The following is a 27,559-nucleotide window of genomic DNA, read 5'->3' on the forward strand; positions in this document are numbered from 1 at the left end:
TATAAAGTCCACTTTTCTAGTCTTTAGCCTTTACATATTCTATTTAAAGTCCTCTAGATGGCTGAGCATATCAAAGAGGACAGGGAGAGCCAGGGACACTCTGTAGGGTTATAGTATGTTTTGCAAAAGGCAGCAGTAGGTCATGCAATGATGTGAGCTTTTGCCATTCACTAGGGAGCAAGCTGTCCCATCCCATGTTGTTTGTGATTTGGTAGACTGACTCTTTCAGTTTGAGGAGTCTTGCGATTATGTCGAATGTACTTGACCAGCACGTGAGGCAGTCATTTAAAAGAATCAGGGCACAATGCTCAAATAGCTTCTGTGTTACAATTGAAGACTTGCGAAAGAGGTTCACTATTGGTCTTGCTTTATCCAGTATTCTCTTCACACTTGCCTTCACTTGCACCACACATGGTGTCTGGTCCAAAAAAGGTTTCTGTTCCATACTATTGTAGCAATAACTCTCGGTGGAGCTGCTGATTTAAGCGGGCCTGTCCTCTATACTCTTCACCCTTCTTAAACTGTTCAATCACCTTGACACAAATGTAGTGCAGTGTTGTCATAATATGAGTATTAACTTTAACCCACAATACACACTTATAATTATATTTACCTCTACCTGGGTGCTGGTGGCCCCACCTGCAGGAGAAACAACAACACTCCACACAAACTTCAATAATAACCAAAAATAACTTCTTTCTTTGAGTAAATAATATATTTTTATAAAAAGTTATTACAATGACTGTACTATCACACCAACGTAGTGTAACAGTATAAGAAATGGTTATGACAATCAGTAACAGACATAAATATATTTAAATATATATATCTATACCCGGGAGCCCCCCCTGCTCTAGACCTTAAAGTCACTATACTTCGTAATTAAATGCAGGGCCCTGCAATGAAAAGGTAGTCCTGACGTCTTCAGTCTTCGCTAGCTTTTATAATTGTAATCCGCAAGGGGTTCCTCCTGGGTGTTGCGCAGTGTAATGTATCACACTAAAACAATTGTAATCCAACAAATTGACTAAGTGTTCTTATATGAAGAAAACAAGCATCTAGCATCTGTTCTTGAATATTGAAGTCTATTCAGGCGTAAAGTTCTCCAACTTCACTTGTTCCGTGGGACTATCAGTCCCAGCAACACTCTGTAACAGTTTTAAACGTGTATGTAGTAGTTAAACAAACTTCTGGGTGTTAACCCTCTCACCACACAGGATCCGGGCAGATGGATGTCTCCGTTTCAGCAGTTCTCAGTCCCTATGGAGGCACCACCACGCCGTCACACTGTTCCGTTCACAAACGACCAGGAGTCCTCGGTTATCTCCCCACGGGTCTCTGGAACGATCACTTCTGCTGCTCCAGCACGCTGTGATGCGATGGCAGGATCCTTGCAGCTGCTCCGCTCCTTCACAAGGTAGGCCGCAACCCTGTGGGACACACACACCCACAGAGTCCTGCTAGCAGGCTGTCCCAGGAACAAGAAGATGGCTGCTCCCAGCCCTTTTATATCCTCCCACAATGCAGTTCAGTTCTCACCTTGTCCAGGAGCATTGTGGGTGGGTCAGAGCTAAAGTTCTAAAGCTAAAGTAAACAATAAATCACGTCCATGTCACTTCACTTAATCATGAAACGTAAACGTATTGCACTTTTTCAAATGTCCACAAGATGGCACTAACACAACTTATGTACTGTATAACACACATATGACTAGAAACAGAAGTTATCAGCGCTACATATTATTTTAACACTTAATATCTTATGGGAATACTTTTACAGTACACAAGACTACTAATAAAGTGGAAAAATAACAAATGTGCACCCATAGAGTAGAGCAGATAGCGCCCCCATATCAATCATCTCATATCTATGTGATAATTGACTGGTGTCAACCATGTCATCATGTAAAAGAATAATAAAAATGGCTCACTCACCGCAGATTATCAATTTTGGTCTCAGCCTCAGAGTCACATTCCGTCATGGGGGAGTCTTCCTAACTAGAGCTGGGTGGTTCTTCTGCTGCTGCTGTGGTTTGTTTAAATGCTGCCACCATATTGCTCCCATTGTCTGTTATCACTGTAAGGATCTTCCTCTTTGGTGTGTCCCACTCTTGCAAGAATTTGTCCACACATGATTTGATTGACTGTGCAGTGTGTGGGTGGGCTACTTGTTCAAGGGCCAACAATATGTGTTCAGGTTTATGTAGCATGCACTTATGGCAAGGAATGAAACTGGGGTCCTTTTTTTGGTCCACAAATCAGTGCGAATAGCAACAGCAGGATGAGTTGTCCGCAAATGATGCTTTAAGTTTGTTGTATTTTTTACCAGCGAGTGTCGCTCCACATGGTTTGCAAAGAGTCTTGTTGTCCTTAACATCAAATGTAAAATACATCCATAGATCTTCTCTTCTCTGTCTACCAGTGACAGTCACAGAAACCAACATTTCCGGTATAGTTTGGAGTCGTTGACGGACGGTGGGCAGGAACTGGAAGCCTATATGCTGCAGTGCAGTGTGCAGCTGTGCGCACAGTGCTCTTGACGGTGGTCTGAGTACAGTAGGCCTGTACAATTTGGAAATAAATGGCATGCAGCACACACAGTGCTGGAGCATGGATGGTGGTCTGAGGGATGGCCTATAATCGACAGTGCAAAAGAGGCCTGGATGCCACTGCCTGTCAGAGGATGCCTGCACAGTTGCACTTGCACTGTTGCATAGTGTGCTCTTGGACGGACAGTGGATGTCTGAGGGGAGGGAAGGCCTCAGACCTGCTGTACCACAATTATTGTATTGCAAAGTACTGCACTGCACTCACACGGTCTGATCTGCCTCTGGGTGCCTGTCGTGGCATCAGGAGGAGTCGGGACTCGGGAGGCCTGTAATGCACGCAGTGCCACTCTCACTCACACTCTCTGGCACTCTTGGAGTCATCACGGTGGCACGGTGCTTGCTGGGCACGGATTGCAGAAGTAGGCGGAGCTCCGTAAAAAAACAGAAGTTGGTAAACGTCCCTGCTTGCCATTTTCGTCTCGTTGTCATTCAATAATGAAAACGGATCGGATTTTCGTCAGTGGATGAAAATGTGCTGTACTTTTAGTTTAGTTTTTGTCACTGTAAAAATGCCGCTGACGAAATCTTTGACGGAAACGTTTTCCAACTTCCAACTTAACACTGCATTTCTCCCTCACCATCAATGGACTTCCACATACCTTGACCTGCACTAAATATGAGTTAACCCTTTAGGGCTCTGTGATACCTCAAAAAGGGGGAGCTTCGATATTCTTGGCTTCTGATTTCCAAATTGCACCTGTAATACAGTACATGGCAAAGCTGTAAATATTTATAGACATACCTATGAGAAATATTATATTGTTCACATAAATGTTCAAATGAGTGTAAAGTTCTATGATCACATAACAGGGCAAATGTGACTATACCTTTCTTTTTCCAGAAATCATAGTCCATAAATGTATTTAGGTGATCCAAAGATGGATTGTTCCACATTGGAACCTCTAAAGGAGCATCAGTGAAACCTACTACCTTCATTGTGTCCTTCTACACCAATCGTCTAAGAGTTACTATAGGAATTTTTACTTTAGATAACATCAAGGATTGTGCTTCCAATCCCACTAGGAAGTCATTCACTTTAAAGATCTTCAAAAGGTACCCCTTCACCCCTTTACTCTGCTCCTGAGACACCCACCTCTGCAAATGCTTTAATTGGCCTGCCAGATAATACAAATACATATTCGGAAGCGTTACTCCTGCCTCGGGTTTCATTCGCTGCAGCGTTGTGAGTTTTAGCTTACATCTTACGTTAGCCCGTATAAACCCTGTAAAGTGGGAATTCAGTTTATTGAATATCGGTTTGGGTATAATTACTGGTGAATGTGAGAATACATACAAGAATTTAGGTAATATTGTTTTAATCAAATTTATTCTTCCCACGACTGATAATGGCATTTTAGACCATATCCCCAATTTATGCTTAACGTATTCCATTAAAGGGTATACACTCACTTTCAAAGCATTCACTTTCAAAGCATCCACCGGCTGTAGGGTAATACAAATTCCCAAATACTTAAATGTATCCTAAGTGGGGAATATAACCCATCTCAAATATATAATTCCTGTCATAGTGGCATTAAAACATATTTCTGCCAATTTATTTTAAAACCAGTAATAAATAAAAAGTGCAGCGCTACAGTACTTCAAACATAAAGTGCCATGTATAAGAAATATTAGACATAAATCAAACATGTAACCATCTTATATCACACAAGAAATAAATAATCAAAATCTTAAAAGTACATTAAGTGCAAAACGTGCCAAAAAGTGTATAAATCGTCCAGTAATGGTATATTCCCAGGTGATATCAGAAATAAAAGGTGACAGAAGTGCTTCTCTGCATAAAGTGATAAAAGTGCTTTTTTACATCAAGTGACTCTGCTGCTGCTTCCTTCACCAATATGCACTCACCAGAATGCCATTGGTAAATGGCATAATGTCAAAATATCCTTTGAGAGTTCCCAGCAATCATCAAGTAGCTCATCCACAGGCGAAACAGTCTCACGCACTAAAATTTGATCAAAAAGGTGCTCACCACATGGAGCCCGAGAAAAGGTTTATGGTGTAGTAATTTATTGTAGAATTAATAACATACAATTAAAACTGAGAGATGTAGATCCAGTAAAAAAACATAAATGGCCGAACTTACATCAATAGCTGCCGAACCCAAATGAGGACACGGAGGCCTGGCATCAGCATGCAAGGCTCCTCCATACGCATTTCGTGCCCATGCACATCAGGTTATCCACCTACATGCTGACTCTAGAACACAGGTGAGTGTTTTATACTGAATGTACAGCCCTCATTTATCTTGTATGTTATTATATTTATGTAGCACCCTGGAGTTTAGGCAGGGTTTCTCCTCACAAATTTACTTGCCAGGAATAATTATCCTGGTTGATTGTTAGAGATCTATTGATTTCTCCCTAAGTTTGGCCTCGTTGCACGTTTCTTTTCTACCACTAGGTGGCCGGGTACTTGGTGGTACTAGATATGAGAAGGGCAACAAGGTCAGGTTATGGGTATATGGGGTATCTCAGCCGATGGGCAGGGGTTTTCTTGAATACCTTGGCCTGCTGGGAGAGCCTATATATTTGGGTAGAGTCAGGTGATTTGTATTCTTTGCCATCTGGATAGCTGTCTGGGTGGACTTGTGTTGTAGTGCCCGGGCTGCTAGGCCAGAGATGGGGCCTATCCCCGACACATCTGGCTGCTAGGCTGTTTGAGGGCTTATCCAGAAGCAAGAGAGCAGTGCAGAGTTGGGACTGCGGCTTGCAGGCCAGAGTTCTGCCGGCCAGACAAGCTGTCATGGTCGGAGGTAGAAGGGAAGCTGTCACCAGTAAGGGACTATCCGCCTAATTACCAGGGACCACAGTGAGTAACTGAAGCAAGTACTGGAGCAGCATTCTCACCAACCGGGGATGGTGAAGAATTGGGAAACTTCAATGGGTAGCAAGCCAGGGACCCAGCCAGCAGAGGTGACGCTTGCAGAGCAGCATTGTGTGTCAAGCCAGGGACCGAGCAGGCCAGTGTGGTGAAGCTCTTCTGCTGTACAGGTATGAAATGTAACATAATAATCATGAAAGCAGTGTATCCTCTAATCTATACACCTCTTCTCCCTTCTCATTTCTTATTTTTAGGATCACAGAGGTGGGTGTCTGCTGCTTTGTTAAAATGCCTATCATGTCTACCCCAACGCAGGTGGTCAAACACTATAGCTGGCTACTGTGTTCTTTACCTATAGCAGCCCCCTTTCCCATAAGGCAAGCAGGCCTGCCGGTACTCGGTTGCCCCCAGGTCTTATACACAACTCTATAGTGCCTAGCCACCACGCCAGGGCAGACACGAACTGAGCAAAGCAAACAGGTACTTGCAGTTGGCAGACAGGTAGCGGGGTTCTATGACAGTCCAGGTAAAAGGCAGGCTGAGTTCAGGGAATAGTCCAAAATCCGCTCCAAGGTCATACACAGGGAAATCTAATCTAGCAGAGCAGGGCAGACAGACAGGGGGCTTGATCAGGAATTACACACGTATTACTCTCTATCACAAGCATGCAAGTGAGTATTTGGCTGGATTATAACAGGTTTGGTTTCCACCCAGAGACTGACCACATCAATCACCTTGTAGGTGGACAAAGACAGGGAAAATGCCATAGCAAAAACCCGAATGCTGGAATGAGGAGCAGTAGTGCTAGACACTTCTGACATTACCCCCCCCCCTCTGAGGAGGGGCCCCCGGACCCTTAAAAGATGAGCTGGACATCCAGCACAGGACCACCAGACTGGGCAAAGGTCAGGGGATTTGCAAGGTCAGGTTGGTTAGCAGATGACATGTCACAGGAGTCAAGCTGGATAGCTGATACACAAGCAGGATGCAGACAGGCTTGAAAAAAAAGGTTGAAAGCCCCACCTGGCCTAATAAGGCAGTCTATCCAAAGGATGGATTGAACTTCTTAGACAGGTTTGAGTGGATGTAATAGCAGTAGGGTGAGACCAGGTTACAGAAAGTCCCAAATAAGAAAAAGCAGGAGGCTCAATTGGCATGGGCTGGTGCAGAGGCAGCGACTGACTGGACCGCATTGGCAGGTGTAGCGATTGACTGGACCGCATCAGCAGGTGTAGCGATTGCGGAACTTGAGGAAATGTTAGCCTGGATGTGCGTCCAAGGGAGTTTAGGGACAGGCAAAAGTAAGGTTAATCCAGAGGACTTGACTTCTGAGGGCTTTGAGTGAGCACAGGTTTTGCAAGCTTTTACATAGGAACAGGAGTCCTTATGAGCCACCAAAGCCCAGGAGAAATCAAAGAAAAAGTTTTATCCCTGGGTGCCTAGCCATCTTAATGTCATGTGCTTCTGAAAGCACTTTAAGCCTAAGGTGGAGGAGAACAAGCAGCTTTCCAGGGGGTAGATTGGGCGGAACACAAAAGGTCTGGGGGAAATGCTCCTATTAGGCGCCTTTCACATGGAGCTGATCTGCTGGATGGACTGAGCCAGCTCAGCGGGGGATCGCTCCCTTGATCCCCGCTGAGCAGGCGGATGACAGATCCGTCTCCGCTCACTGTGCAGCGAGGGACCTGTCAGAGCCTTGCTGTTCTCTATGGCGAGATCGGATGAAAACGACAGCCTGTGCATTTTCATCTGGCCCCATCCAATCTGATCTGCTGGATGGATGGTGAACGTATCGCCATCCGTCTGTTTTGAGCGGATCTTGTCGGATCGGATGGCAGGCGGGTGTCAGCGGACACATCTCTGTTGATATCTGCCTATCCATAGAAGTCAATAGGTGGCCCACTTGGATCCGCCTGAAAAACAGACAAGCAGATCTGAGCTGCCCGATCGTGTGAAGGGAGCCTTACTTGTGCTGGAGGTAAAATATTGTGAAACTTAGAAGTTTCAAAACAGAGATCAAGGCTGAGAGACCGTGGCTACGTTTGGCTTCTAGGAGGAAAAGATTCGGACTGTGGCAATTGGCTGGAGAGGTGGCCTGTAGAGAATTCAGTAAACTTGTCAGCGTCGGGCGTGGCCTGGCTCAGGATGTGATCGGACGTGTTCCTGTGTAGCTCCGGTCTCTCCCTGTACAATCCTGCTCCATCCTGATCATCCATCGTCAGCACCTGATTTCTTTTTTGCCTAATCCCTTCTGGTGTGTCCTCTACATCATTGGAGGGCATTTTGGTTGATGGGAAAGCGGCGTACGAAGAAACAACCTCCGGTAAAGATGAGCATCGCCACACGCTCCTGCCAAGATGGCCGCCGCCATACTGTCCACGGGCCTAGCTCATCTCCAGCCTCTACTCCGGATCTCTTCAGTGACGGCCTGGACGGATCCCCACCACCCTCCCCCGAGATTCCGGACCCTGCAGCCATCCCCTCGGTACCGACCCCGGGCCATTATCAAGGTAAACCATGCAGACCTGGTGGGGAAGGTGGATGGGCTTAAGATAGACTTAACCATTATGCGGCAAGATGTGCACAAGCTAAGTGGCCGGGTTACCGAGACTGAACAACGTATCAGTGATTTGGAGGACACTATTGCTCCCATTTTACCTAGACTCAATACATATGGGGGAAAGATTACAACTTTGGAGGACAAGGTCGATGACCTTGAAAACCGCCTACGCAGGAACAACCTGCGCCTGGTTGGACTTCCAGAGCGGGTGGAGGGGTCTGACCCTGTAGCCTTCCTAGAGAGCTGGCTTGAGCAAGAGTTTGGCCGAGAACAGTTATTCCCCTGTTTTGTGATCAAGAGGGCCCACCGAGTCCCCGGGCGCCCCTTACCAGAAGGTCACCCCCCACGCACGATGGTGATTCGTCTCCTTAATTACAGAGACCGCAATTCCATCTTGGGGGCTGCCAGGCAGAAAGGAAGTCTCCGCATTAATAATGCCGTGGTGTCACTCTTTCCAGACTACTCAGCGACAGTCTGCAACCGTAGAGCCAGCTATCAACAGAACAAGCAGATGCTCCGGGAGCAAGATATTCAGTATTCCATGCTATTTCCTGCCACCCTTCGGGTCACATATCAAGGGAAAGCTCATTTCTTTCAATCCCCACATGATGCCATGTCCTGGTGGGAAGCAATACCCCGCCCTCCCAAGCCTCCTGCCTGATGCGGATCCCTACATTTTGATGGCTCCACAGCTTTAACAGAAGTTTCCTCTCTCCTCTGGGATCTCCTTGCCTGCATTATTATTTTTTTTCTTCTCCCCCCCTTTTTTTGCTTTTCTGGTTATGGCGAAGTTTTTGTTTCATTACTGACATATGCTGACCTTGGATGATCCTACTTGTCTCCGGAGGGAGAGTACCAATTCCCGGTTTATAACCGGGCCCGAGCTGCCTTAGGGCTTATTCCCCATATTTTATTTTATTTTGAAACATTATAATTGACAAATGACATTTTTTGTTGCTCTTGAGCTTATATTTTTTTCCTGCCTCCTGTTCCCGGCCATGTGCCCCAGTCATGGTACAAGTTTAGGGTATAGGCCCACTCCCCCCCTTTTTTGGAGCTGGGCAGGGGAATTAATACCCCTGTTGGGTATTGAATGTGATAATGTCTGTTGTTGTATGATTGTATGTGTGATGTATGCATGGTTGAATGGATGTCTGGCACTGCGACCCTTAATTCTATACGTGGCCGTGACCGGGGGAGGGATTTTCTTTCAGACCCCCCCTGACCCGTATGCACCCATATTATTAACTCCATGTCTAACGTAACTGTTTGCTCGTTGAATGTCCGTGGGCTGAATTCTAAATTCAAAAGAGCATCCATCTTTGCGACCCTGAAACATAGTAAACCACATATCCTGTGTCTTCAGGAGACTCATTTAATGGTGGCCAAGGTGATGGCGCTCAGAAAACACTGGGTGGCCAACCAATATCACTCCACCTACTCAAATTATGCCCGGGGCGTAGCTATATTAATCCGTAAGGGATTGCCCTTCGTGTGTCACTAAGTTGTCCTAGATCCCAAGGGGCAGTATGTTATTTTACATGTATCGATACATGGCACACCCCTTATTATGGTGGTGGTGTATCTCCCTCCTCCGGTCACAGCTGCAATGTTTTCTGATCTTAATATTCAGTTTGCAAACCTGCCTAGCTGTCCTATGCTTATCCTTGGGGATTTCAACTCGGTCCTGCAACCTGACCTAGATAGATTAAAACCTTTGAAGTCAGAGTCTGGGTTACTCCGTGCGTGGTGTAATACCTATGGATATGTGGATTTGTGGTGCTGGAAATTTCCAGAGGCCAAAGTGTACTCCTGCCAGTCCAGGTCCTATGCAGCCCTTTCAAGAATTGATTTTGCCCTCGCCACGAAGGATTTTTTACCGGTTGTTCAATCCATAGCGTATCTCCCCAGACGGAATCTGACCATTCTATGATACAGGTGGGTCTGACTATGGGCCATAGACCGTTGTTTCGAACTTGGCGACTCAGCCCTCTTTGGATCTCTACTCCAGAGATAGCTGAGGGCATCCCGACTGACATGACTATTTATTGGTCCCTTAACGCTGACTCTGCTCCTGTGGGTCCTGTTTGGGATGCCTTTAAGGCTGTGGTAAGGGGTTCCTATATTTCTAGAATTAAGAGCCACAGATCTGCCGGAAGGAGGACACAGGATGAGCTTCGGAAGGTTTTGGAGGAGGCCCGCGCCCATTTCAGAGGCATGCTGACGGAGGCCCACCGGGCGCTGCAGTTGCACTTAATAGACTTGACCAGAAAGCAACAGTTGTACCTCTCGGCTCGTATACTCGAGCATGGTTGGAAAAATGGCAGACTCCTGCCATATCTTGCGCACGCGGACTGTCAGGGAGCCACGATTGCTGCAATTCACTTACCTGATGGATCAATTACATCCGACGCATTGACTATTAATAAAACCTTCGCGGACTTCTATGCCACGTTATATAGGGGCACGGAAATCCCTCCAGAAACAGACTTTATGGGCTTCTTTGAATCCCTTGACCTCCCGGTACTCAACACCTCTCAGCAATCCCTCCTAGACAAACCCATCACGCTGGAGGAGGTCACCAAGGCCATAAGCCTCCTTCCCTCTAATAAAACTCCGGGCCTGGATGGGCTTCCTTCAGAGTGGTACCAAGCGCATGCAGAGGTACTGGCTCCTAGGCTCCTCAAACTGTTTCAGGACTCCTTTAAGTTAGGGAAGCTTCCTGAATCTTTAAACGAAGCACTTATTGTGGTTATACCCAAACCCGGTAAGGATAGTAAATATTGCAGATCCTACAGGCCTATTTCACTTCTGAATGGTGATGTAAAGATCTTAGCAAAAATTCTCGCCCTTAGACTCCAGTCTGTCATCCTGGCCCTTATACCGCCAGATCAATCCGGTTTCATGCCTGGCAGGAGTACATTTGATAACATCCGAAGGTTATACCTACATGTTCATGAGGCAGCACGTGCGAGGCGACCTGGGCTAGTTCTGTCCCTAGATATACTAAAAGCCTTTGATACTGTGAGTTGGCCTTTCCTATGGGAAGCTATGGTACGGATGGGTATTGGCCCAACTTTTATCCACTGGGTCCGCCTACTATATGCAGACCCGAGGGCTAGGGTTCGCACAAACATGGATATCTCTGCATCATTTTCCTTAGGGCGGGGTACTCGGCAGGGGTGCCCTCTCTCTCCCCTGCTGTTCGCAATAGCCATTGGGCCATTGGCTCTGGCTGTGCGGCAGACGGCTGAGATTGGGGGCATCTGCTCGGGCCCGTTAGAGGAAAAAATCTCTTTATACATAGACGATGCCCTGATATATCTAGATGGAAGGGAAAGCTCTTTTACTAAATTAATGCAGGTGGTGGAGGAGTTTGGTGCAGTCTCGGGCCTCCGGGTGGGCTGGGAAAAATCGCAGGCCTTGGCTATCGGTCCCCCTTCTCCCTACAACTATCTGCAGAGGTCATGTATTCAACTGACGCCCTCCCTTAAGTACCTTGGTATCCAGGTACATACCGACCTTCCTAGGTATGAGGAACTTAATGTCACCCCTATAGTCCAACAGATGATGGAGAAATTCCGTACCTGGTCGTCATTGCCCCTTAATTTAATTGGTCGCATAAATATATTCAAAATGATCTTTCTACCAAAATTTCTCTATAGCTTTAGGGCCTCCCCGGTTTTCCTCACCAAAAAATTATTAGCAAAACTTGACTCTGCCCTGTTTACTTTTATTTGGAATGGTAGCCAACCTCGTATAGCCAAATCCTCATTGCAGGCGGCCAAGCCTGTGGGTGGATTGGCGTGCCCAAACTTAAGGAACTATTTTCTCGCTTCCCAGCTCACCTATATCCATGATTGGTTGCACTCTGATCCCCAAACTCCTTCCACGGCTTTTCTATTATCTTTGTTTGCATCCCCTACCTCCTTGAAGGACGAACTACATAGGTCAAAAAAAACGGGCGGTTCCAGATTTTCTCCCGTTGAGGTTTGCTTTATGGCCTGGAGGGAAGGGGGAAAGATACTGACACAATCCCAAGTCGATATTTCGCCACAGACTCCCCTGTGGCGGAATCCGAATATTCCTGAGCTCTATGGTCATCCAGATTCGGCGTGGTGGGCCCGTTTTGGGATCACACATTTCTCTCTCGTTTGAGGAGAATACACTATTGCCCTTTGAATCCATTAGACTTAAATATGGCATTGAAAACAAATTCTTCTTCAAATACCTTTTATTGCGCCATGCCCTTAAGACACAATTTGGCTCATTGACCATAGAGCTCAAGGAATCCTCCATGGAGGACCTTCTGTCATTTCCAGAAATAAACAAACTTGTGACGACCTTTTATGGGCGCCTTCAGGTGATGGGCGCGGATCCTTTTCAGAACTCTCACTGTAAATGGCAAAGGATTATGCCTGAGCTTTCTGAAGAGGACTGGGAGGAGGCAGTGGAAACATGCTTTCAGGATATCATCAGTACGGCTGATGTCCTGATACAATTTAAGTTTATACATCACTTACATTATACACCCGCTAGGTTGGTTACAATGGGACTGGGTCGAGATATTGCATGTGCTAGATGTAAAAGGATTGCTGCCGATTTCTTTCATATGTTTTGGACATGTCCTGGACTTACAATATTCTGGAAAGATGTATTTTCTTTTTTCAACCGTAAGCTACATATACCGCTGCCGCAAACTCCGGAGGTCAGACTTCTGGGGGTACTAAATTATATTGTTTCTCGTACTTATGTCAGAATGTTGATACGTATCCTATTATTTTATGCACGTAAGACAATTTTATTGCATTGGAAAGATACTGACCCCCCTTCAGCCCAAGCCTTCTTCCGTATTGTCCATGGGACCCTCCCAAAATTTAAGTTGATATATAAGAGTAGGGCATGCCCTAGGAAGTTCACCAGGATCTGGCAGCCATGGCTGGATGTTTCAGGGGACTTCTGGGGGGATGTCCTCTCTTCACAATTATCTCAGTGAGGAGATGGAAGGATGTGTTTTAGTAAACATTACTTGATGTATATATCAATGTGGATGGAAATTTGCATACGCTCTAATAAGAGTTTTCCCCATAAGGCGTGCAGTAATTATGCTGTATTAATGGGGGTCGTGGGTGACAGATGTGTGAATGGGTGCGTGTATGAATGGTGTGACTTTGTTATGTTTGGGGTATTACTGTTTTATACAGCTGTACTACGTCATGAGTTCTGTTATATCATCATTAACCTAAATGTCTATGACATACATGTATGTAGAGCAGTCTGTATTATTGGTTCTTATATTATTTTATTGTTTTTGTATTCCTTTTATTATAAAAATCCAAAAATAAACACCTTTAAAAAAAAAAAAACTTGTCAGCGTCTTTTGCTTTAACAGAGTCATATAAAGGCAAATGGTTATGCAAACTGAAGTCACACTTGGAAAAATTGTCATGATCAGGATCCGAACAGGACTATAATAAAGGCACATGACTGGTACTGGCCACACAACAGTTAAAATGGGCAACTGGTCAGCAGTTTTAATGCGGTTCTGGATGCAGGCCTGGGACCAGAACCTAATCTCCCCTGTAGCCCAATCTATGTGTGGGTTATGAGGTTTAAGCCAGGGATACCCTAAGATAAGGGGATGGGCAGGAGGTGTTATCAAGTACAAGCTGATTGTCTCCCTATGAAGTTCCCCAGGTACAGTGCACAAGGTGACCAGGCCCATGAACAAGGGAGAGTTATCAACAGCTAAGACTGAAAAGGTTCTGTGCACCTTAAATCTGTAGAATCTGAATCTGTAGACAGTTTTCTAGGTCCCTATCAATGAAATTGCAAGCAGAACCAGAATCTTCGAAAGCTGAGTTGTGATGAGAAAATTTGGCAGAACAAAGTTGTGCAGGAACAAGTAGTTTATCTCTGAGGGAAACTGGCACAGTATAGTCTATAGTCTATAGAACAGTGGTCATCAACCCTGTCCTCAGGGCCCACCTGGCCTGTTAGTGGGCCCTGGGGACAGGGTTGATGACCACTGCTATAGAAGACCCAACTCACACTGGACTCTTTCTGTTTCTCGGCTTATTAGGACAGCTGGCAACAAAGTGGCTGTGGTTGCCACAGTATAAGCAGAGTCCCTTGGATCACCAACACCATCCACCTTTGAGTAAATTGGTCGCTCCCCTTAAAAGAAGACCAGTAAGGGTCTAATCAAGCCTTGTATACTGTATAACTAAAAGGAGACCTTCGGGGGCGTGTCCAAGATGGCGACGTGAGTGGCTGCTTTTTCACAGAGCTTCGCCATCCACCGCCGTTAATCCAGATCCCAGGGGCTTTTCCGGACACCCAAGCACCCGCAGACCAGGCCCAAACTACGGGTGACCCGCGGCAGCACACGCCGATACCGGACCCACCAGGATTCCACCATGACCGGAGCCATTTGATCCGCTCCGCCATCCACCATCCCCATGTGGAGCCCCGTGAGGCTCCCTGCCTGCACGAGGCCCTGCATGGGGGAGAGGGACACCTAAATGAGGACGACTGGAATGGCAGCTGGTAAGGGGGGGAAAAAACCTAAGATTCCCACCAACACAGGGGAGTCCCCAACCACACACAGACCCAGAGGAGGGTTACAGAGACACCCACAGCCTCCACAGGGCCTCACAGACTAGCCCCATGGAGTCGGCTGAGGCCAGACCCCCTTGGTTAGCAGAGGTAATGGCAGCTATAGCCACATGCCAGTCAACCCTCACAGCTTTGATTGAAGCAGTACAGATGGATGTGGAGCTCCTGAAGCAGGACATGGACAAACTTAGAACCAGAGTGGCAGAAACTGAGCAGAGAGTTAGCAATACTGAGGACAAAGTAGCTGAACATTGTGCGGCTCTGCACATAATACAGACAAAAGTAAAGGCCCTGGAATATAGAGCAGAATACGCAGAGAAAAGGAACAGACGTAATAATCTCTGTATAGTGGATCTGGCGGAGGGCTCTGAAGGTGCAAATCCTACGTGCTTTGTGGAAGTCATGTTGTGCAATTTGCTTCCGGATGCGCGGTTGTCCCCTCACTATGCTGTGCAAAGGGCGCACAGAATGCCCCCCAAACCAAGACCCCTGGGAGCCCTCCGCGAACATTCATCCTACACCTCCTAAACTTGGGGGACAGAGATGAGATCCTCAGGGCGTCCAGAGGGCTAGGAGACCTGAGTTACCAAAATAACAAGCTGATGATCTTCTCTGATTATTTGGTAGAGACTCAAAGACCCAGGAAGTCGTTTGATCACGTTAAAGCAGCCATGAGGGCCCGCAATATCCGCTACAGTGTCCTCCTCCCTGCCAGATTGAGAGTCCAAGATGGTGAGACAACTCACTTTTTCACCTCTCCTAGGGAGGCTTCTGCTTGGCTCGATTCCCTACCCAGAGATGGATGAACAGGGCATTGCATTTACCTATTTGACACAATCCAGGAAACGTTGCCTGTCTGGGTCCTAACCAGGTACCCTTTTCCCAGTATGGCCCCAGTGTGAGTGATCCTTATCTGGAGAAAGTTCACAATAATGGGACCACACACTGGAGGATTAGGGGGCACACTCCCCCCTATCTAGCAGGAAACAAGCTAATGCCCCTGGCATGTTTTTAAGCCAGGAGACCCCTCTAAGACCTGCTTATCCCCTACATCCTCTATCTGATACTTCTCACTGTGGTCTGCGGGGAACATATTGATCAGACTTATGCACCGACGGATCTTTACATTTCTCCTTATGCTGAGACTACTGTTTGTTCTTAGAAGAACTTTGTTTTTCTTTTTTCCTTTTTCATCTCTTCAGACCCCAGGGTCACAGCAGTCAATTTATACAATGGCGGAAGCCTTGGCAGTTCATGAGCCGCTCAGACTTATCCCTGAACCCCCGGTTACAATCCGAGGGGTGGGGATCGCCACTTGTACAGGACCCCCCTTTTGCAGCCGGCAAGCTAAAAATGTTAGGGTTGGATACCCACCTCAGTTATGGGGGGTTCGGTGGGGAGAGGGGTGGGTACTTTATATGGGGAAGTTATAAGGGCTTACTGTTTGGTCATGTTTATCAGTTACATTGCTAATTCCTGCTACTGTATTACAATTGTCAGCGTTGAATTTCTGCCTTCTTAGTTTCTTCCGAGTCCAGCTAAAGCTTCCCAGAGGGAAGAGGGCGAGGGAGGTAAACTCATGTTTACTCCATATATCCACACACAACAATTTGAAGATGACGTCCCTTAACGTTCTGTCCTGGAACACCAGGGGGTTAAATTCACCAGTTAAGAGATCCCTGGTATTCCAGTTTATTAAGGCCCACAACCCACACATATGTATTTTACAAGAGACTCACCTAGTGAGCAGTAGAACTATGTTGCTTAAAAAGGCCTGGATCAGTCATCACTACCACTCCACGTACTCCAACTTCGCAAGGGGTGTCAGCATACTAGTACACAAGTCTATCCCATTCCGGCTTCTGAACCTGGTGCTGGACTCGGAGGGCAGTTATGTATTAATTCACGCTAAGGTGGGTTCAATGAAGTGAGTCATAGCAGGCCTCTACTTGCCTCCACCCACATCATTGACTCTTCTAACTCAACTTACCTCAAAAATTGCTGAATTTGCTAATGACAATATTCTTATCTTGGGGGATTTTAACCTGGTTCCGGACCCCACCATGGACAGATTGTCCACAAGTGGCAATTTACACTCTGGACTGGTGGAGTGGGCGGAGACATACTACCTAACAGATGTGTGGTGATGGAGGCACCCTCAGACCCGGGCCTACACCTGCCACTCCGCGCCCCACCACTCCTTCTCAAAGATAGACTTGGCCTATGTGGGGAGGGCTGCCCTCCCTAGGGCAAAGGACATTAAGATACTTCCTAGGGGCATATCTGACCATGCACCGCTGCTCCTGACCATGGACTTATCTTCAGCCCCAGAGTCCATGTTGTTTTTCCAGGTTCTAGGTGTCGGATGAGGCGGTGGATGGACAGTTTCAGGGATCTCTCCGGGTATACTGGGCAACCAACCCCGGCTCGGCATCCCTGCTGGTGGTGTGGGGCGCCTTCAAAGCTTACACCAGGGTCAATATCAACTTATTATAGCCAAGGTTAGTAGAGAGAGATGGACTGAACTGACTAGCGCAGAACGGGAGGCAGGCCTACAGAAGGCAAGATTTGTCAGGACTGGGGACTCTCAGGACTATACCAGACTTTGACTGGTGAGGTATTACGCGTGCGCACCTCTCTTACTCAGAAACGAATGCTAGCCCAGTCCCAACGTATTTTTGAGCAAGGTGAAAGATCGGGTAAGCTGCTGGCCTGGCTGTCACGGGAGCAGGCGGGAGGGATATGTGTGTCTTACATACAGGACCACAATGGTGCACCTCATTACACCACTGATGAAATTAATGGGGGCTTTGTCTCCTTCTACCGCCTCCAGCTCTAAGGCGACATACAGACAGGACAAAGTGACCTCTAATTTAGACCCTATCGACATCCCGGTCCTGACAGCAAAGTACTGTGACGCGCTTGATACCCCTATTTCGGTAGAACTGTTGAAGGCCCTAAAATTATTCCAATCTGGCAAGACCCCAGGCCCTGATGGTATACCAGTTGAATTCTATAAACAATACACTGAGGAAATAGTGGACAGACTGCACGCCATGCTATGGGAGGCGCATAAGACAGAGGTAATCCCGAGCTCCTTGAGCGAGGCGGTGGTGGTAGTAATTCCTAAGCCTGGGAAGGACCCCTCTCTGTGCTCCTCGTACCGCCCAATCTCATTGATAAATGTTGACGCAAAACTGCTGGCCAAAGTTCTGGCCAACAGATTGAACACGGTTATACTAGCATTGGTGCAACCAGACTAAACGGGGGTTCATGCCAGGGAGGGGCACGGACATTAATATGAGGAGACTCTTTACACATATGCCCAGAGGCCATCCAGAATCGGCGGGAGTGGTGGCCTCACTCGACGCGGCGAAAGCTTTTGACTCAGTCGAGTGAGGCTACCTCGGGGGGTCCTATCCAGGTTTGGATTTGTCCGTAGATTCATGACAAGGCTGCAGATGCTGTAGGCTAATCCGAGGGCCAGAGTCCGCACAAATGGCTGCCTCTCGGACAGTTTTCCCTTAGAATGGTTTACGCGCCAAGGGTGCCCCCCTATCACCGGGACTATTTGTGCTGGCAGTAGAGCCCTTAGCCATAGCCTTACGTGCAGAGGAGAGGGTAAGAGGCATAACTGTGGGCGTGATATAGGAGAAGGTGTCCTTTTATGAGGATGACACCCTGCTCTACCTTGCAGATGCCTCCAGGTCACTGGCAAGGGCTCTGGAGCTATTTGACCAGTTTGGAAGGTTCTCGGGAATCTGCATAAATTGGGCCAAGTCAGTTCTGTTCCGCTGCACCCTTCCGTCCCTAGATTAGGCACGGGTACCCCTCTCAAATGGGTGGATGAATTCACATACTTGGGTGTTAAAATCACTAGCACGACGGAAACATTCATAGAACACAATGTCCAGCCTCTCTTGTCCCAACTGACGGCTAAATGCGCAGCGTGGCATACCCTCTCACTGACCCCAGTCGGTAGAGTCAATCTCCTGAAGATGATATATCTCCTGAAATTCTGATATTTTTTCCAAAATACCCCCTTGCATATTCCCAGGGCCTTTTTTTAGGCGTCTTGAGGGTATAATGTTTGTATGGGCTGGGAGACCACCCAGAGTGGCAAAACATATACTGTACCTTCCTCTCTCTGCAGGAGGCTTAGCGATGTCAAACTTCCTCATATAAATAATGATATTTGAAGCGCTTCACAATGTGCAAAAAAATGAATATATATGAATAAAAATAAATAAATAAATATAAATACTCAAATAAATCCAGCGGTGAGTAAAATTTCCTAAAAAATCCAGCAATCAAAATAGTGTAAAATTATAAAAAAATATTAAAAAATTAGTGCCACCAAATGTGTAAAAAAATCCACATAAAAAATCAACATAAAAATAAATATATAGGGATGTATTCAGAAGGATCAATTATACAAGTGTAGAATCCGATCCTTGAAAAAGTCACGTGACTGTGATGCAACGCGTGGGAGGAGCCAAGGACGCTCTGTGCAGATCAGCAGTATCACACAGTGGACTGCAGTGAATCTGCTCCTGTCTAAGGCGGCTGACTGCTATAGCAAAACCTGCATATGCCTTATCATTATAAGGCACACGTGAGTGGATTGAAGTTTGCCTGTGTACCTTGGTATCCTAGCTATTGCACAATGATTGTTTTTTTCTCTTATCTGCCTATTAAATGAGATCTGTTTATGATTCTCACATTGGTTGTGAACAGAAGCAAAAGAAACATTGTTACTATAAATGTCAATGAGCACCTTAATTAAGCAAGTGTTTTTAAACAGCTTTGCTAGTGGGACCGGATCAAAGCTTTATACCAATCGGATTCTACACTTGTATAATTGATCCTTCTGAATACATCCCTATATATTTATTTTTATGTAGATTTTTTATGTGGATTTTTTTACACATTTGGTGGCACTAATTTTTTAATAATTTTTTATAATTTTACACTATTTTGATTGCTGGATTTTTTAGGAAATTTTACTCACCGCTGGATTTATTTGAGTATTTATATTTATTTATTTATTTTTATTCATATATATTCATTTTTTTGCACATTGTGAAGCGCTTCAAATATCATTATTTATTCTTTTAAAGTGACTCTGAAAACACTTTCTTTTGATAGCAGCCTCACTTGGTTTTATGTGCAATTATCAGCTATTTAGCATCACGGCGCTTTGTGTTTTATATATTCTTTTAAACTTCCCCATATACTACTGGGCGGCAGTCCTGGTCACGGTCAGATGGTGGTTTTCCTAGCCCAGACAGAACCCGGCGGTGAGACTAGAGGCGGCTATACTAGGGTTGTACGTGGCATTGAGCAACCTCGCATTTAGGGGACTCAAAGCTCCACACAATCTGACAATACCTATGAAGACGACGCTTAGGGCATGGAAAGAGGCCAGAGCAGTTTATCACAAGCCAAGTTGTGCATCCCCACACACTCCACTATGGGGTAACCCCACACTACCCCATCTGAATGACATTCCAGACCCATCATACTGGACTGGACGGGGGATAACCACCCTGAAACATGTTATAAGAGACTGGAAACTTATGCCCTTCATGGAACTGAAACACATATTCTCTTCCCAACACCTCAGAATTCAGATTCTAGCAACTAAGACATGCCTTGAAGGCCCAGTTCCCAGAGGCATTGACACTCGAGTCTGACTCTATCGAATGCCTGCTCATATCCAGCGTAATGGGAAAACCCCTCTCCACCCTCTACCTATACCTGATGGTAGCCTATGGCACCAAACCTACACGTACATTCGACAAATGGGGGGAGGACATTCTGGCCCTGGGAGAAGATGAATGGGAGGACTGTATATTAACCTTTATCCCATCCATAATAGCAGCCAAGGATAGATTTATCTAGTTGAAGTTCAGCCACAGGACGTACTACACCCCACACAGAATGGCCAACATATACCCGAACTTAGATCCTTCATGCCCCAGATACAACACAGAAGTAGGCACATTCTGGCATATGGTGTGGACCTGCCCTAAAGTCCAGGCATACTGGGAACATGTAGCAGGGAAACTGAGTGAACTGCTGGGGACTCTGGTACCAAGGGAACCAATGGTGCTCCTGCTGAGCTACTTGGGGGAGGTTGAGGGTGACAGGTATGCTAAACTCTGCATTACTTTCTCACTATTCTACGCCAGGAGAGAGATAATGATACACTGGAAGTCAGCCGAACCCCCCACACTGAAATCCTAGCAAAAAGCGGTTGATTCAATACTACCCTTGTACAAACTCACCTACGAGAACAGGCAGTGCCTGGCTAAATTTGATAAGGTGTGGTCTGCATGGGAGGATGCAAGTGGGTGATTGACCAGAGAGGAGGGGGACCAAGTGATGGATTCCCCCCTTTATCCAGTTGGGGGTAACCCACCCCCCCTCTCACGGGGTGACACCTGACTATAACAAATAAAAACGATTTTAAATGCACTGGCTATGTAACTGATGACTTCCTCCCCCCGGGGGAGAGATTGAGTACCCTAACGGTATTGTGGACCGGGCCTAGACAGGAATATACTTGGGAATTATCATCGGTTGAGAAATGGCAGAAACTATGTTTTCATGGATTTGTAGGATGCTAACATCTGAATATGGATATTTCAACTCATACTGTAACTAAGAAATATTTGATTGTCGGAAGCTGACTGTATTGTAATACTGATTTGTTAAATAAAAACTTTTCTGTTAAAAAAAAAAGGAGACCTTCAATCATCAGGAACACCAGCTCCGGTAATTAAGGACACACACTTTCTTTGGAAATCGATTTTCAGATGTTACTCAAAACATATAAAAGAAGTTAATTGTGCAATGCCATTTAAAAATAGATTTATTAAAACATAAGAATTGTGCACTCACAATTTCCACATCTTGTATTGAATGCAAGTAATATTTCCAAGCTGCAAGCTCCTCACCTCCTCACTGCTAATTCTGATGTATGAGACACTGGAAATGACGTCACCAGCTCCAACCGATGCATTGCGTCACTTGTCACGTGACTTCTTCAAAGAGCCCAGTTGTGTGTTCTTGTAACCTAGGTGATGGGTGAATCATCGGGTCATGTTGCTAATACAAAATTAACCACATATAGCGGCTATGCTATTAATTACATAGAATTAACATAATATCCTGCCAGTTAAGTGCTTATGACGAATGTTCACTATGTAGTCCTGATTGTACAAAAAATTCCCAATAAAAATATAGTTAAAACCTTATAATTTATCACAACATTATCAATGAATTGACAGTCTAAAAATGAATATTATATGCTCAGAGATGTTAATATAGCCATACTACATTAAAATTAAATAAATATACCAGAATTAATGTATGGTACAATATAACCACATCTACTAGGCAACATGGTGAATATGAGAATTGAAATAGAAAATATAAAATATTCAAAAAAGGGGGTTATTAAGGGACCACATAACCACATTATTAAGGGTTATTAAGGGACCACAAAACCACATACATAAATATATATGTATAGCATAGCATATAAATAGCATCTCCATAAAATGATACGTCAATAAGGAGATGAAACAGTTCAAGTCAAAACCAATGTTCATACGATATGGGTGTAAACTTTGGAGTTCAAAAATCCATATGGACTTTCACTTAATCTCTGACTTTATTGCTTCCTTTCCAATGGGGTTACTATTTACAATTGCCCAAAATGTTAAACCAAATGGATCATTCGAATGACATTGTGTGAAGTGTCTAGATACACTGTGTTTGGGAAAACCATTACATATATTCTGGACATGTTCCGTATTCTTTTCCACAAAGGGCGTTTGCTTCTTCCTACATATTGCTTCATACATGGACATTGTAAAATATAAACTACCCCTTCCGTTCTGCATGGCATAAAATCCCTGATTGGATATTCTTTCTTTGTGATGTTAGATACAGTACCTTGCAAAAGTATTCACCCCCCTTGGCATTTTTTGTGTTTTGTTGCCTCACAACCTGGAATTAATATGGATTGTTTGAGGATTTGCATCATTTAATTTACAAAACATGCCCACAACTTTGAAGATGTATTTTTTTTATTGTGAAGCAAACAACAAATAGGACAAAATAACAGAAAAAGTAAATGTGCATAACTATTCACCTTGCTAAAGTCAATACTTTGTAGAGCCACCTTTTGCAGCTATCACAGCTCCAAGTCGCTTTGGATAAGTCTCTATGAGCTTGTCACATCTTACCACTGGGATTTTTGCCCATTCTTGCAAAACTGCTCCAGCTCCTTCAAGTTGGATGGTTTGCGCTTGTGAACAGCAATCTTTAAGTCTGACCACAGATTTTCTATTGGATTGAGGTTTGGACTTTGACTAGGCCATTCTAACACATTTACATATTTCCCCTTAAACCACTCAAGTGTTGCTTTAGCAGTGTGTTTGGGGTCATTGTTCTGCTGGAAGGTGAACCTCTGTCCTAGCCTCAAATCATACACAGAGTAGTACAGGTTTTGCTCAAGAATATCCTTGTATTTAGCACCATCCTTCTTTCCCTCAACTCTGACCAGTTTCCCAGTCCCGACTGCTAAAAAACTTCCCCACAGCATGATGCTGCCACCACCATGTTTCACTGTGGGGATGATGTTCTTTGGATGATGTGATGTGTTGGGTCTGCGCCAGACATAGCGTTTTCTTTGATGACCAAAAAGTTCAACATTAGTCTCATCAGACCAGAGTACCTTCCTCCATACATTTTGGGAGTCTCCCAAATGCCTTTTCGCAAACTCCAAATGTGGCATTTAGTTTTTTGCTGAAAGTAATGGCTTTCTTCTGGCCACTCTGCCATAAAGCCCAACTCTATGGAGCGTACGGCTTATTGTCATCCTATGTACAGATACTCCAGTCTCTGCTGTGGAACTCTGCAGCTCCTCCAGGGTTACCTTTTTTTTTTTTTTATCAAAAGTTTTTATTGCGCACAGAGTCAAAATTTATACATTACATCTGATAATGACGTGACATACAAATCATAATAGAGGCGTACATTGAACAATTTAACCTTCATTAGTAAAAAATATATTTCCGTGTTCATACATGTAGATTCCTGAGTTCGCCGTCCTTATCACTCAATCAGTATATGTGCATTTTTAAACCAGAACAAAAAATAAAAACAACCAGCATATTACAACCAGCAACTTCTCCCCTCCCTCCCTCACCCACCCATAAGTCTGTCTTTGGTAGAATGGCCCACAAAGTAAAGCGAACCAGAAAAAAAGGAACAACCACCCTCTCATCAGCCCAAACAGAAAAATTGAGCTCACTATCATCCGTCCTTTGCCTATTCACTTTCCTGAAATAGGCAAAAAAATCCAAAAAACAGCCTCCCCGCAAAATATTTATCCCTCGCCTTCCAGGGTATCAGCAGAGTCAACCCATCTAAACCATACTTTTTGAAATTTTTTTGAGGCCCCCCTAGCTTCATACGTCATTTTATACATCAAGACATCAGAGTTAATTACTTTTTTCCACATCCCCAGTGTCAGCGGTTCATCATGTATCCATCTTCTGGCAATAAGCTTTCGTACACCAAAAAATAAAATTCTCAGAAATAATTTTGTGTGTGTACTCATTTGTTCTTGTCCAAACACCCCTAGGAGACACCTTAAGGGAGAGCAAATATTTGGCAAATCAAACTGTTCCGAAATGAATTCTGTCACCTGCGACCATAATGGTCTTACCTTTACACATTCCCAAGTCATGTGTAAGAAAGTACCCTCCGCCCTCCCACACTTATGACAAATAGCCGATTCCCGTCTATGCATTCGATACAATCTAGTAGGTGTATAGTACTGTTGATGTAGGTACCAGAATTGAATCATTTTATCCGTGGAAGAGACCACGGATATTAGATATGTATCCAACACCTCCTGCCACATTTCTTCCGACAGCTCAGGGACAATCGTGACCCAACGTTCCATAGATCTAGAGGTTGTAGTCCCCACCCCTGGGCCCACCGCCCCATAATATCTAGAAATTCTTTTTTTCGGGTCCGGATCCATCAGAATCCTCTCTAAGTCAGTATTCTGAACTATAATTTCATCAGCGCCAAACTGCGCAAGCGCAGCATGGTGTAGTTGGACATACCGAAAGTACCAGTTCCTCGGTATTTCAAAATTCTCTCTCAGCTGTGCAAATGTACAGAAGCGATTGTCCTGATATATATGATGTAAGTATTTTATGCCATGTCTAGCCCAAGAGTTATGTCCGTCAGTTAGTTTCAAAAACTCTGCAAGTGTCTTATTATACCATAGTGGATTGTTCGGTGACAACCACAATGGATCATCCTTCCTACGTCTGGAGCATATATAGAACACTTTCCCCGGTAGTGTCATTACGGATCCCACCTCTCTCCCTGGTATCCCCTTCCTATACAGCATATTTTGAAGTGTTTCCTGCGAGGAGGCAACAGCAGCCTCCAACAGGGCAGTAGCATTGGGTGTTAAAGGGAAAAATCGCCAGTGCAGAAAGGATAATTGCGACGCCAGAAAGTAAGACCTCAAATCTGGTAACGCCATTCCACCCATTGTAACTGGCAGTTTTAAAATCGCCAAGGAGACTCTGGGTGCTTTAGAGCCCCAAAGAAACCCCACAATAATGGAATCTATATTTTTAAAAACCTTCAGAGTCACAAAAACCGGAGAGTTCGAGAGAATGTAAAGAAATTTCGGCAAGAAGATCATTTTAAATAAATTTATCCGTCCCAATAGGGTAATCGGTAAATTCTGCCATTTCCGCACCTTCTCCCGAAAATTTTGTATGACCGGCGTCAAGTTTTTCTCCAAGAACGTAGAGATAGGAAGCTGGATCTCGACCCCTAGATACTTAAAAGATGTGGAGAGTGGAATGGGACATTCCCTCGGGATCACCACCCCCTCATCAATAGGGAAAATGGAAGATTTTTTCCAATTAATCCGGAATCCAGAATAATCTCCAAATTCCTGAACCAATCGGAAAGCCTCTAATAATGAGGGCCCTGGATCCTGCAAGTATAACAACATGTCGTCGGCATAAAGCGAAACTCGCTCCTCAAAATTGCCCAGTTTCAGTCCCACCAATTGCGATGTGGTTCTTAGTTTGACCGCTAAAGGCTCAATTGCCAAGGCAAACAGGAGGGGCGAAAGCGGACACCCCTGCCTGGTACCTCTAAAAATAGGGAAGGAATCCGAAACTATACCATTTACCCTTAATCTTACCAGCGGGTCCGTATAGAGTAACCTCACCCAAGCAATAAAACAAGGGCCAAAACCATATGACTCAAGGAGGTGGAACAGATATGTCCACTCTACGGAGTCAAAGGCTTTTTTTGTATCCAAAGAAGCCACTACTCTAGTCCCCAAATTGTCATGGGCTATCTGAAGGTTTATAAATAGTCTCCTAATATTCATCTGTGCACAACGACCTTGTATAAAACCAGTTTGGTCAGCGTCCACTAAATTTAGTATAACAGATTGCAGTCTACCAGCTAATATTTTTGCAAGGATTTTTGTGTCCATATTCATCAGCGAGATTGGACGGTACGAATCACATTCTCGAGGGTCTTTACCTCCCTTAGGTATTAATACAATCAGGGCTTCCCTCATAGAGGGAGGGAGTCTACCATCCGATCTAGCTGTATTAAAAACTTTCAATAGGCGTGGGGCCATACCGTAACGAAAAGTATTGTACCATTCCGAGGGAAGGCCATCCAGTCCAGGTGCCTTCCTGGGCGGAAAGGAGGCAATCGCCTTCTCTACCTCTTCCACCGTAATACCCGCTTCTAGAGCAGTACTGTCTTCTTCTGTCAATCTAGGTAGTTCTACGTCAGCAATGTATTTCCCCAGTTTCTCCAGTTCCAAGGGGGCACAAGAGCTATATAGTTTTTTATAGAAACGAGCGAAAATATCCAGGATAGCGGCCGAGTCACATATTTCAATCCTAGAATCATCATACACCGCCTTAATATATACCGGGATATAGTCAGGTCTCGCCAGGTATGCCAGAAGCCTGCCATTCTTGTCTCCAAATTCGAATATACGTCTGCGTTGTGCCAAATTTAATTTTGTAGTACGATCTGTGAGGATCGTCTTGTACTCCCTTGTACTGGTTTGTAAAGTCAGTAGTCTTTCTGTAGTAGGGTCTCTAACATATTCAGCTTCCGCCAGCGTCACCTCAGTCTCTTTAAATTGTACCTCTGAGGCCAGTTGTTTTTTAAAACTTCGGACCTCCGTCATGAACACCCCCCGCAGCGTGGCCTTAAAAGCCTCCCATTGGAGAAGTGTGGATGCGGAGCCAGTATTTTCTGCCCAAAAATGTTTGATCGCCTCTGTACATTTGATTTTAATATACTCCTCTTGAAGCCAACTCGCCTCCATTCGCCATAGCCTTAAACCCGGCTTTGGTCCTAGGTTAAGTTCCAGTAGCATGGGGGAATGATCTGATATGGCTCTGGGCAAATATGAAACCCCCTGAACCAACTGAATCCCGTCTCCCTCAGTCAGGACGGTGTCTATCCTGGACAGCGTCTTGTGCGTTTCAGAGTAGCAGGAGTATTCCCGCACTCCAGGATGATGGAAACGCCAGACATCTCTGAAACCATGTGCAGACAACCATCCCGCTAAAGGAGCCGACGTGCCGGATACCGCCCCAAGTCTCTCCAGAGCAGGGTCTGCCACAGTATTGAAATCTCCTAGTATATATATCCTCCCCACCGCTACCTCATAAACTATCCGTAGCATATCATCTAAATGAGCTAGCGAGAAAGGAGGAGGTACATATAAATTCACTATCGTTAGAAATTTATTCATCACCTGGATTACTAATACCACAAACCTCCCTTTAATATCAGTCCGAACCGCATGTATCGAAATAGGCATAGCCTTGGTA

General features: G+C 45.1%; 1 long non-coding RNA gene across 1 annotated transcript in view; it reads right to left on the reverse strand.

The window, feature by feature from the left end:
* Positions 1-851: 851 nt before the first annotated feature.
* Positions 852-27,559, reverse strand: part of LOC141114069 (uncharacterized) — a 33,496-nt gene continuing 6,788 nt past the window's right edge. Inside the window, exons 2-3 of the long non-coding RNA XR_012236862.1 lie at positions 21,593-21,711; positions 852-3,305 (exon numbers count right to left, since the gene is read on the reverse strand). This is a non-coding gene — a long non-coding RNA (uncharacterized lncRNA). The remainder of the gene's footprint in view (positions 3,306-21,592; positions 21,712-27,559) is intronic.

This window comes from Aquarana catesbeiana, linkage group LG12 (genome assembly GCF_042186555.1).
Source record: "Aquarana catesbeiana isolate 2022-GZ linkage group LG12, ASM4218655v1, whole genome shotgun sequence".
NCBI lineage: Eukaryota > Metazoa > Chordata > Amphibia > Anura > Ranidae > Aquarana > Aquarana catesbeiana.